General features: G+C 45.9%; 1 protein-coding gene across 13 annotated transcripts in view; it reads right to left on the bottom strand.

Moving 5' to 3' along the window:
* The window catches only part of epb41l3 (erythrocyte membrane protein band 4.1 like 3), a 182,649-nt gene that overhangs the window by 118,065 nt on the left and 52,106 nt on the right, over positions 1 to 12,478 (bottom strand). The window contains exon 1 of one of the 13 annotated variants that reach the window (XM_062980478.1): positions 4,768 to 4,925. The exons of 11 other annotated variants lie outside the window; for them this stretch is intronic. The gene's annotated coding sequence lies outside the window, so the exon portion shown is untranslated. Of the gene's footprint in view, positions 1 to 455; positions 633 to 4,767; positions 4,926 to 12,478 lie in introns of those variants that run through there. One more of the 13 variants, XM_008108672.3, reaches the window with a different exon arrangement.

Here is a 12,478-nt window from a genome sequence, read left to right on the forward strand (position 1 = left end):
CAAGCTACAAAAAAGATATCCAGCATGGCATATTAAGAAAAACTAAAATATTAATAGATGCAGACTATAACCCAATTAATTTTATCTTGCAATGTTGACAGATCTGTTTTGAAAAAGTCAGACACACAAGACAGGACTTAAATATTCAGAGCTGCGACAGAAAACCAATCAAAACGTTCTTAAGTTTTGCAGGGGGGAAAAAATCACACACCCAACCCAGCCCAAACCACACACTGGGCAAAGCACTTTCCACCTAAAGTGCCCCGAAATTATCTGCAAAGGCTATATAATCAGAAAGCACTGAGTCATTCCAAATAGGTTGCCTTGACCAACGAGGGAAGTGCGCTTAGGAGCTTCCATAGGCTCCTCTCGAAGTTGGCCTGGCTCCTCCGGCCTCCATTCCTCCCTTCCCTTCCCTTCCCCGCCCCATCCAAGCCTATAGGTCTGATGAATACCAGCTGTCTCCCTCGATCTTTCCGTTCCTGCCGGCAGAAGTCTGCTCTCTCCCAACTTGAGGCTGCGCAGCCCACAGACAGACAGACAGACATCCAGCCCAAAGGGGGGACCTTGGGATTGGAGGAGGAGGAGGAAGAGGAGGAGGCAGCGCGCCTCCACTGCAGAGGTCCAGGGCTCCCGTCTCCTCGCTAACCACACCCACCGCATTGCAGAAGGCAGGAGCCGGGAGAGGCGAAGTTGGGAGGGAAGGGGAGGCACCAACAGGAGCCCACGAGGGGAGGCAGGCGGGCAGGCCCTCCACTGGGTTCTGGCATCCAGCAGAACAGTCTGAATGGAACACGAGGCGGGACGAAGCCCCCAAACTGCTCCCACTTTTAGGGCGCATCTGTAGAATACCTGGAACCGTGGCAGTCCTTACAAGGTCTTTCGCCTCCTTTGCCCAAGCGACTCGCCAAACTACAACCCCCAGGATCCCACTGAACTGAGTCCGGGCAAGTGGTGTCCATTCCCTGGCCCTCCAGATGCTTTGGACCACAGCTTCCAGAGTCCCTAACCATTGGTCAAGCGGGCAAGGCCTTCTGGGAGTTGGAGTCCCAAACCCCTGGACTGCAGAGGCCCCTCTGATGCTTTCTCTCCCCACCGCAGAAGTTGAGGCAAGTCTGTCTTGGAAACAAACCAAAGCAATGTGTTTTGTCGAAGGCTTTCAATGGGTTGATGTGAGTTTTCCGGGTTGTCTGGCCATGTCCCATAAGCATTCTCTCCTGACGTTTCGCCCAAGCATCCTCAGAGGTTGTGGGGTCTGTTGGGATTTTTTTTCCGTGTCAGGAGCAACTTGAGTCGCTTCTGGAGTGAGGGAATTGGCCGTCTGCAAGGACGTTACCCAGGGGACGCCCGGATGTTTTGATGTTTTTACCATCCTTGTGGGAGGCTTCTCTCATGTCCCCGCATGGAGCTGGAGCTGATAGAGGGAGCTCATCCGCACTCTCCCCAGGTGGGATTCGAACCTGGCAGCTTTCAGGTCAGCAACCCAACCTTCAAGTCAGGAGGCTTTAGTCCACTACGCCATCGAAGGCTAAGCCAGTGAGGTTTATCTATCTGTCAAATGTCCAGGGTGGGAGAAAGAACTCTTTCTCTGCTTGAGGCAGGTGTGAATGTTGCAGTTGATTCACCTTGATTAGCATTGAATGGCTTTGCAGCTTCAAAGCTGGCCTGGGGGAATCCTTTGTTGGTAGCTGGCCCTGACTAATTCTTGTCTGGAGTTCCCCTGCTTTTTGAGTGTTGCTCTAAAATCTGGACAGTCAATAAAGAGCAACACTTAAAAAACAGGGTAATTTCCAGACACGAAACAATCAAGGCCAGCTAACACCTCCTAACAAAAGATGCCTTTGGGCAGCAACCAGCCAGGCTTTGAAGCTGCAAGGCCATTCAATGCTAATCAAGTTGGCCAACTAATATTCACACCTGCCTCAAGCAGACTAGAGTTCTTGCTCCCACCCTGGATATTCCACAGATATATAAAAACCACTAGTTTCCAACATACTTCACAACCTCTGAGGATGCCTGTCATAGATGTGAGAAACGTCAGGACAGAATGATTTTGGAATATGGCCAGACAGCCCGAAAAACTCACAGCAACTCAAACCAAAGCAACTCCTTGTTGAGCCCTCCCATTTTAGTCCCTCTGGTCTAAGTATCCTCAAAGCATCAAGTTCCCTCTGATGTTGGAAGCAGGGCCACTATTTGGATGGGAGGCAGGTCATGAAGACCAGGGGCTGCGAGTCGTCTTTCAGGGGAAGGGTCTGGTGAAACCACTTCGGTCTAACCCATTCACGGGGTTGTCATAAATCAACAGGAGGCTTGGAGACGGACGCAACAGTCTCTCGCTCTGCAAACAAGGAAGATGACAGAGCGCACGTTTGTCCTTGCCAGACCCAGGCGTTGGGGCCGTAAAGCAGGCGCCGTGGCGACTCAGGGCCATGCAAGAGGGACGAAAAACACTCTCTGCTGCGCAGGGCTCAAGGGAGGGGAGAGGAAGGCGGAAAGGCCACCGGACCGGCTGCCAAAGCCACTTACTCGCCTCTCCGGGGCTGGGCAGAGAGGGAGGACCAAGGTCGCCCTTGGCCCACCTTTTTCGCCCGACTTGGGAAACTGCAATTCGCTTCTGGTGTGAGAGCACTGGCTCTCCGCAAGGACGTTGCCCGAATGTTTTGCCATCCTGTGGAAGGCTTCTCTCATGCCCCCGCATGGGAAGCTGGAGCTGACAGACGGGAGCTCACCCGCTCCCTCGGATTCGAACCGCCGACCTTTCGGTCAGCAGTCCGGGCGGGCAGACAGGAAACAGGGAGGGCAAGGCTTGGCTTTGCGTGATCTTTTAGGAAGCGGTGTTTACCTGGTCGCCGCCTACACACTGACCATTCCATGCAGTTCGAAGCCAGCGTCTGACCACAAACTCCCGCCAAAGAGAGCTCGTCATGCGCCCCGTCAGGGCTCCGGGGCCCGGGTCATCACCACCCCGGTCTACAATTCCCTATGGAATCCTCTGCACAGCGAGACCACGCGTGAAGCCGCCTTCCGTGACTCAGGGAGGGCGAGGGAGGGGTTGTGGGAGCCCAAGGGCAAAGCCTCGCCATCCCAGTCCGCGCCCAACTCGGGCTCCCTCGGGGCCTAAAAAGAGGCGCAAAAGCACAACATGGGAGCCTGGAGCCCGCCGTTGCCAAGCCGGGAAGCGTCTGCACTGGGCCCGACACCCCTTGATTTGCCATAGGCTCAACATTACGGAAGAGTTGCAGTTTGGCAAAGTCTGTTGAGAACTAAGCCAGTGAGGTTTATATATCTGTGGATGGTCCAGGGTGGGAGAAAGAACTCTTGTCTGCTTGAAGCGACTGTGGATGTAGGAATTGGCCACCTTGATTAGCATTTAATGGCTTTGCAGCTTCAAGGACTGGCTGCTTCCCGCCTGGGGGAATTCTTTGTGAGGAGGTGTTAGCTGGCCCTGATTGTTTTCTGAAAACTGGAATTCTCCGTTTTCTTCTTCTTTCTAAATGTTGTTCTCAGAAAAACTGCAAGGCCAAGAATAAGCCAGACAAAGATCCACCCAGAGGAAAAGTGTTCTTACCATACATCAAGGGAACCACTGACCGCACAGGGAAGATGAAGAATATTATTTGAGAATACAGAAATGTTGGACCGCTAACAACCACATCAGACTACACAGAGAAGCCATTGAAATCCACAAGCATGTGGACAATTTCAAGAGAAAGGAGGAAACCATGAAAACGAACCAAATCTGGCCACCAGTATTTTTTAAAAAAAACTCTAAAATCAGTACAAAACTTAGAAAATGGGGTATTCCAGGCATGAAACAATCAGGGCCAGCTAACAATAAAGGATGGAAGCAGTCAGGCTTTGAAGATGCAGGGCTATTCAGTGCTAATCAAGGTGATCAATTGCAACATTCACACTTGCCTGAAACAGACAAGAGTTCTGGACCTTCCACAGATAGATAAACTCCATTTGACTAGTTTCGAACAGACCTCACAACCTCTGAGGATGCTTCCCATAGTTGCGGGCGAAACATCAGGAGAGAATGCTTCTGGAACGTGGCCAGACAGCCCGGAAAACTCACAGCAACCCAGTGATTCCGGCCATGAAAGCCTTCGACGAGTGCCACTCTAAATGCCTGTCTCGGAGCCTCTGATGGCCTAGGGGATAAAAGCCTCGTGACTTAAAGGTTGGGTTGCTGACCTGAAGGCTGCCAGGTTCGAATCCCACCCGAGGAGAGCGCGGATGAGCTCCCTCTATCAGCTCCAGCTCCATGCGGGGACATGAGAGAAGCCTCCCACAAAAAAAAAAAGAATCCGGGCGTCCCCTGGGCAACGTCCTTGCAGACGGCCAATTCCCTCACTCCAGAAGCAACTCCGGTTGCTCCTGACACGAAAAAAAAAATCCTGTCTCCATCCCTGCCCCGCACACTCTGGAGCCCTGGTGCCGCAGTTCTCTCTCTTGCTTTCCTGCCTCCTCCCTTGCTTTTCCTTCCAAGAGACGTGGGGGAAACTCGGGAGGAAAGCCACAAGCGAGGCCCCTGAGTGGATTGCCGGGAGCCCTTTCCGCCCAGTAGTGCCTCCCCGCAGCCCCATTCCTCCTCCTCCTCCTCCTCTCTCTCTCTTGAGTCTCCTCCAGCGGTGACCTTAAAACATGGCTCCGCAAAAGGCTTCCGAAAACCTGCCACCCCCTCCTTCCCTTCCTCGCCGTGGGTCCCTCTCGTCCCAAGGGTCTTGAGGCCTGAAGGAAGAGGCCGAGAGAGGCGGGTACCTGGGCCCAGAAACGGCGAGAGGCAGGAGCGCCAAGCCGGCTTCGGGGACGAGCAGCAGCAGCAGCAGCCAAGGAGAGCCACGCGCCGTCAGCAGCAGCAGCAGCAGAAGCAAGCAGCGCAGGCTCTGCCCAGGACGAGCCCTCGCCCGCCTCCAGCAAATCAGAGCAACGCAGGCGCCAAGCCCAGCCTCCCCCTCCTCCTCTCACGTCCCTCAGACCACGGGAGAAAAAAAAGGAAAGGAGGGGGGACAGAGAGAGAGAGAGAGATCCTGGCAGCCTTCTCCGAGTGGAGAAAACACTCGCCTGCCTTCCCCATCAAAGTAGGCCACATGTGAAGGGATGCGGAAACCCTCCCGAAGCCAACACCGTCTCTGCGATCAGCGGCAGTGCGGAGGAGGCCTGGGACCAACCTTTTGCTGCAGTTCTTGGAACAGGCACAGCTCTCAATATATTCTTAATGAGTACAAGCGCATCCATGCCATCTTTTCCAGAGGTAGACTTTAAAAAACAACAACAACAACAAACGACTGGATTTGCTTCTGTATTACCAATGTTGCTCCTGTGTTATATTTAGAAATACCCAGAGTTCTCAGGGCCAGGTAAGTGTTGCATTGGCCTGGAAAAACACCATCCGCACACTGAACAGCCACTGCTTCACAGAACTGTCCCTCCTGTGCAGGGGGGAAATGTCTCTACAGAGGTAAATAAAGGAAGAGGGGGTCTTCCTTTTGGTCTGTCTTTCTGAATTAGGACAAGAAATTAGGAATAGACTCTTATCCTTTTAATTAAGTGAGTTTTCCAGGATGTAGGGCCATGTTCCAGAAGCATTCTCTCCTGACATTTCACCCACATCTATGGCCAGCATCCCCAGCGGTTTTGAGGTCTGTTGGAAACTAGGCAACTGGGGTATATATATATCTGTGGAAGGTCCAGGGTGGGAGAAAAACTCTTGTCTGTTGAATATTGCAATTAATCACCTCAATTAGCATTGAAAAGCCTTGCAGCTTCAAAGCCTGGCTGATTCCTGCCTGGAGGGAATCCTTTGTTGGGAGGTGTTAGATGCTCTGATTGTTTCCTGTCTGGAATTCCCCCTGCTTTCAGAGTGTTGTTCTTTATTTACTGTCCTGATTTTTGAGATTTTTTAATACAAGCGGGATCTTCTCACCGCTGCAGGAGTCTATTGTATACAATGCAGTTGTGGGAAAGTCTACATATGGCCCACCAAACGCAGCATTGCCCAAACACATATCAAGGAACATGAAAGGCACTGCAGACTAACTCAACCAGACAAGTCAGCCATAGCAGAGCATTAAATGAACCAACCTGGACATAGTATATTATTTGAGAGCACAGAAATGCTGAACCACTCTAACAACCACTATTTCAGGCTACACAGAGAGGACACTGAAATCCACAAGCATGTGGACAATTTCAACAGAAAGGAGGGAACCATGAAAATGAACAGTCTGGCTACAAGTATTTAAAGAATCTAAAATCTGGACAGTAAATAAAGAACAACACTCTGAGAAGCAGGGGAATTCCAGAAAAGAAATAATCAGGGTCAGCTAACACCTTCCAACAATGGACCCCCCAGGCAGGAATCAGCCAGGCTCTGAAGCTGCAAGGCTTTTCAAAGCTAATCAAGATGATTAATTGAAACATTCATACTTACATCCAACAGACAAGAGTTCTTTCTCCCACCCTGGATCTTCCACAGGTATATAAACCTCACCAACCTAAACGTCACAACCTCTGAGGATGCCTGCCATAGTTTTGGGCAAAATGTCAGGAGAGAATGCTTCTGGAACATGGTCATACAGCCCAGAAAACTCACAGCAACCCTGTGATTCCAGTCATGAAAGCCCTTGACAATACACAGTCTCCTTTTGGTCTGTCTTTCTGAATTGGGACAGGAGGCTGAGTAGATTCTATCATTTTAATTGTTGTTCAAAGCAAGGATAAGGGCAAGTTACTTTGCTGCATTTTCAGTGGATGCATTTGTTCCACTTGGTGTTGGTTTTACCACCAATTCTGATTTACAAAAATAAGAGAGAGAAGGAGAATTCTCTGGAAAAGGGAGGTGGCAACTCCAAGGTGTGTACCCACACCATGTTGAACAAACTGGTAAGTGTCAACATAAGCAAACAATGGGAAATGCTTGGGTTTTCCTTGCAAGCCATCACATTGCTCCTGAATTAGGTGAAGTGAATTAGGTTTAAGCTGTATGTGTATGTGGGGTGGGATGAGAAACATATAGTTTGTAAACAAAAGTCTCCAATTATCCCAACTTTCTCTCATGATTTATTTATTAAATTTGCATCCCACATTTCAGCTAAAAATGCTTGAAGCATGTTCCTTAAAGAAGAACAACATCCAAACAGTAACCCATTTTGATGCCCAAGGCTTACTTAAGGTAATTTCTCAGCAGTAGGGAAACAACAGACAGAAGGTCAGCATAACCTCCCTCTGCAAGGGGTTCCACAGGCCAGAATTGGCCACCAAGTACGCACTCTTATAAATTCATCAAATACGGAGGCAAGGCTCTTCTTGCCTTCCTCAAAGAACATAAGGCCCTCATGGGAGACAGCCCTGGATGACTTGGAACCAGGCCATCTCTACATTAGACGGAGATCTAGGAGAACTGTATTTCCCTAAAGGCTTAGTAAGGATTGTATGGCTCAGCTGGAATTCGATGCTTCAGCTCATATTCCTAGCAATGATAATATACCAGATCACAGAATACTGTTCACCAGTACATAGAACAAAGCATAGTGAGTGGCTCCATTATTTCTATATTCTTCCGCCAGTGAGATCAGGGCAAAATACAATTAATTCATATCTCTCTCATTTTAAACTAGACTTTCAAAATCTTAGGTCACTACTCATCAATTCTTAAACATCTATACACATAATCTATGCACATAATAAAAGTGAAAATGTGTATGTGGCTGAGGTGCCCACTTCCACAGAAAGGCTCCAGCTTCCACAAACAGCTATAACCCACAGTGCTGAGGATGCACCAAAAGCACTCTCTCTAATGACATTTCAGGTTATAGCGAGCGCCATGAACATGTAGCCCAAACCCTGCCAATGTGCTCTCCAAAAATCATACTAAAGAATGCTTTCATTTGGGGACAATTTCATGCTAGATTTCATGTGTTTCCTCCACCACAGGCTGGCACCCTTACTTTCTCCATTGGTGTGGAATTTGCATGATCCCACCCACTGTCTCTCCCTTAATCCTTTCCTACTCCTTTCAACTCTGTCTGCATAACAAACAGAGCGGAACTGAGCAGTAACTAAACATACTGGAGGAGTTTGAGGGGTTGACTCCACATGATGGAAGTTGTAGTTCACCTTGCATCAAGTCAGAGCACTGTGATCCCCTACTGACAATGGACCTGGACCACATTTGGCACATAAGAACCCCCATGACCAACAAAAAAATACTGGGTTGTTGTAAGTTTTTCGGGCTGGTTTGGGGGGAATTCACTTTGATTTATAGCCGTTGTATGTACTGGGATTTATAGTTCACCTGCAATCAAAGAGCACTCTGGACCCCACCAACGATGGCCCTGGACCCAACTTAGCACACAGAACTCCCATGACCAACAAAAAATGCAAGAGGGCTTTGGGGAAAATTCACCTTGATTTATAGGAATTATAGTTCACCTACATCCAGAGAGCACTGTGAATGCAAACAACAATGGATGTGCACTGAATTTGACACACACATCCAAGTTATAGGTAGTGGGATTTATAGTTCACCTGCAATCAAAGAGCACTCCAAACCCCACTGATGATGGACCTGGACCTAACTTGGCAGACAGAACTCTCATGACCAACTGAACATACTGGAGGGATTTGACAGAAGTGGGAGTTGTCATTCATCCTGCAGCTGGTGAGCATAGTGAACCCCACCGATGATGCACCTAGAGCACATTTGCCCAACATGACAAACTTTAAGTACTAATAGAGTTTCAGGGGGTTAATCTGGCATGATGTGATTTATACCCACAACTTTATACATTTTGTAAAATAAAAAAAATGACTACTTCTAATAACCTGGGCAATGGCGGGGACCCAAGCTATTTTAAAATATATGTTGTAAAATACAATTACAAAGTTTATTTGTTCTTGCTCTGCAAATACTTAGTATGGTGCTATGCCATATTAAAAGAAGCACGATGTCCATGTTTATGTATGTATTAGTGCTATAGATAATTGTTTTCCTTAATACAGATTCTAGCATTAGAATTAGTGGTTATCTCTGGTGGAATTATGCAGCCTCCAAAATGTTGTTGGGGTGCAGATATCACCATTCCTTATATTCCTGTGCTGATTAGGACTCATGGAAACTGTAGTCTAACAAGACCTGGAAGGCATAGGATTCCCATGCATAATCTAAATGCTAAATTCATTGGTGATCCAAACAAGAACAGATTCACTGAAATCAATGGGACTTTTTAGTCCATTATATAAATCTCACTGGGTCTAACTATTTTAATTGAAATGGCCCAACAAGCCATCTGGAACGGTTCATGGTCCCACCCCATATGGAATCATAGCCTTATCAAAGTCATAGACAAGAACCGATGTACTTTGTGAGTGTCTCACGCATATCACTGTTGGAAGATAAGAAGGTTTAGACTCGATCAAGCACTGTCTACAAGACTATTGTGTGTGAGTCACACAGAAGCTGCTTTGAGTTTTTTAAAACAAGAAGTGGGCATAACAAAAACCCAGCCAAAACAACAAATTCACAGAGACAGACAGACCTCTTGGGAAAACAGAAAGTAGGAGATAGGCTCAACAAAAGTAACATTTGGAGTAAGATATTCTTTGGCAGTAGAGTCTAAATACCCAGATTAGATTCACACCTTTTTCTTTCTTTCCACAGCTTAGCTTATTAAAAGCAAGCTTCTTTTTATGCATGACTCACATGCTTTAGTCTTCACAGATTTCTTCCCCATTTTCTGGAGTTTGAAATTCAAAAAGGTCCTGGGTAAGCAACAACTTCATTTAACTCACATAAAAAGCCACAGGCTTGCATGATATGTGGGAAAGACATAACTATTTCTAGTCACTGCAGCTTATCTAGTAAACAGATATAGAGGCAAACTTTGCATGACAAGTGGTTCTCAAACTTTTGTCTTCTAAGTGCTTAAGACTTCACCTCCCAAAAGCCTTGCCTGAAGGTTAGGGATTCTGGGAGATGTAGTCAAGTACACTGGGAAGACCGAAGTGTCAAAATCAAATATGAAACCCAGTGATGAACCAGCACTTTTAAAATGTAACCAAACTGTAAAGAACAGTGTGTTTCCTAATAGCAAGAGATGGGGGGGGGGGGGGGAGAGTACTTTCCTTGTAGGTTTCCTTTGAAAACCTGGATGTTCCAGCTTGCATTTGAGAATACCTAGTCCCTAGTTATAAATGCCTAGTCCCTAGGTTCCATAATAATATTCTGTTCTCTGCACTTCATCCAATACCTGGCCCTACAGTATGCTGCTTGCACTATCCCATGCCTGGTCCTTGTATAGCCTGGTCATGCTCATTGTATTATGGCAATTGGTTTCGTTGACTATTGTTTTGAATGAGTTTTAACATTGCTGTTTTAGACTCTTATGTTTTATTGAATTGTGTTTTTATCTGGATTGTTATATTTAACTATGTTTTTATCTTAAGTGTGTTTTTGCTTTGATGGATTGTTTTGTATTTGTGTCTATTGGCATTTTGTCCCATATGTAAGCTGCCCGAGTCCCTTTGGGGAGATGGTGGTGGGGTATAAGAATAAATAAGTTGTTTTGTTGTTGTTGTTGTTGTTGTTATTATTATTATTATTATTATTATTATTAGGTAATATTTTCTGATTTTTACTGTTTATAAAGAAAATATCTATTTGTCTCATGAGAAGAAAAAAAGTAGTTTGGTACAGTACACTAAATAATTGCCCACTAGACAAGATTCAATGCAAACCCACACATTCTCACTCCCAAAGACTCTCTCATTCCTCTTCTGGAGACAGCTGGTGTTTCCCCATACATTTCTGAATTTCCGTTTCTAAAAACTGACAGAATGCTAATTCTGAATTTTGTGGGCACTTTGACAGAAAGTGTAACAACATTCTTATGGAGTAGCTGATCATGAAAGCTCAAAATTAGTCTCATAACAATCTGAACTTTTATACAAACCATGAATTCCTTGGCATGACATATTCCATTATTTTCTAATTGTATATCAGCTAAAAAGAAGGAAAGAGATTTTATAGCACACAACGGATTGTAAGCAATCCTGTCATCTTTGTTTTTTTCTTTTTTGGCTTCATTGCAGCATTTTATTTTTACTTTTTAAAGATGAGATCGCTGGTTTGAACATAATGTTCCAGATGAGCATTAGCTATTGATTTGTTCCACAGACTTATAATAATTGGCTCCGGTTTTCTATATAATTCTTGCTGAATCCTAGCCGAGTAGTGGTCTTCACTCAACTGTCCTCAATTACCCTCTAAGATGATATTAAATAGAAAAAAAAATAACTGATTCTCTCTCATGCCCCCCTAGTCCTTCTGGCATTTGCAGCACTGGTGCCACATCTACAATCTGCGCCGGGGGGGGGGGGGGGGGAGTTGTCTCTGTCCCACCATCCACTCAAGTGTGTTTTTGGTGGCTGCTCCCAGACTGTTTAACTCTCTCACAAGAGAGACCAGGGCTAGCCTTCTGTAAGCATAATAAGGTGCATGATGCTGGGGAATTATGAGTGGGATTCTTGGGGGATGGGGGTGGATTGTGGGTCTTAAAGGCTATTTAAAGTGTATTATTATATTTTAAATATTTTTTTACCTTAATCTACACTCTATTACACTTTTTAACTGTAACCAAAATGTGGGATTGTTAGCCACTTTGAGTCCCCACAGGGGGAAAGGCAGGGTATAAATAAAGCAAATAAATAAATAAATCTGTGCATGGAAGGCAGATGTGATATTCATGCCTGTCTAGTGATGTTGACACACCAGCCATTGGTGAGGCATAGTGGAGTTGATGAAGCAGCCCTACCATGAGGATGACATCCACTGACAGATATGAGAGTGAACCAAGGCCCAAGGACATGTCAAATTTGAGGTCAAATCCACTGCAAAGGGCAAGAGAGAGTGGGCATGGTGAAATAGGGTGGAGAGCAGCAGCAGCAGCAACAACAACAATATTTATGTATATCCTGCTTTTCTCCCTTGCGGGGGACCCAAAGCAGACTACAACATATTAAAATCATGTAAACAACAATCCAAATACATCAATAATAAGTATAAAACATCATAAAAAAAAGCAGTAGCAGTAGGCAGGGGGAGGGTTCAACTCATTCAGGTACCGAACATCAATTTTGCACCACTGTCTAGTTCAAAGCCATGTACAAAATAAATAGAACACCAGTGCTATAATTTCCATTATTCACCAGAATGCTGGTTTCTGGGATGCTGGTAATTAAAGTCCAGAAACAGAACTCTCACAAGCTTTGCTGTTGTACTTAAAACGTTTGCTTATTTCTCCCCTCTCTCCAAATTTGAAAATCATTGATGATTATTTGATTCACTTTAGGAGTATTAAATCTTGAGTTAAGTCTTGGTGGTCCACACCAACAAGGGGATCCGGGAAAAAAAGAAAAGAAAAGAACCACTGCTGTACGTATTTAATTACATAGGTTGACACTTTGAAAACAG

The sequence above is a fragment of the Anolis carolinensis genome, chromosome 4 (assembly GCF_035594765.1).
Source record: "Anolis carolinensis isolate JA03-04 chromosome 4, rAnoCar3.1.pri, whole genome shotgun sequence".
Lineage (NCBI taxonomy): Eukaryota > Metazoa > Chordata > Lepidosauria > Squamata > Dactyloidae > Anolis > Anolis carolinensis.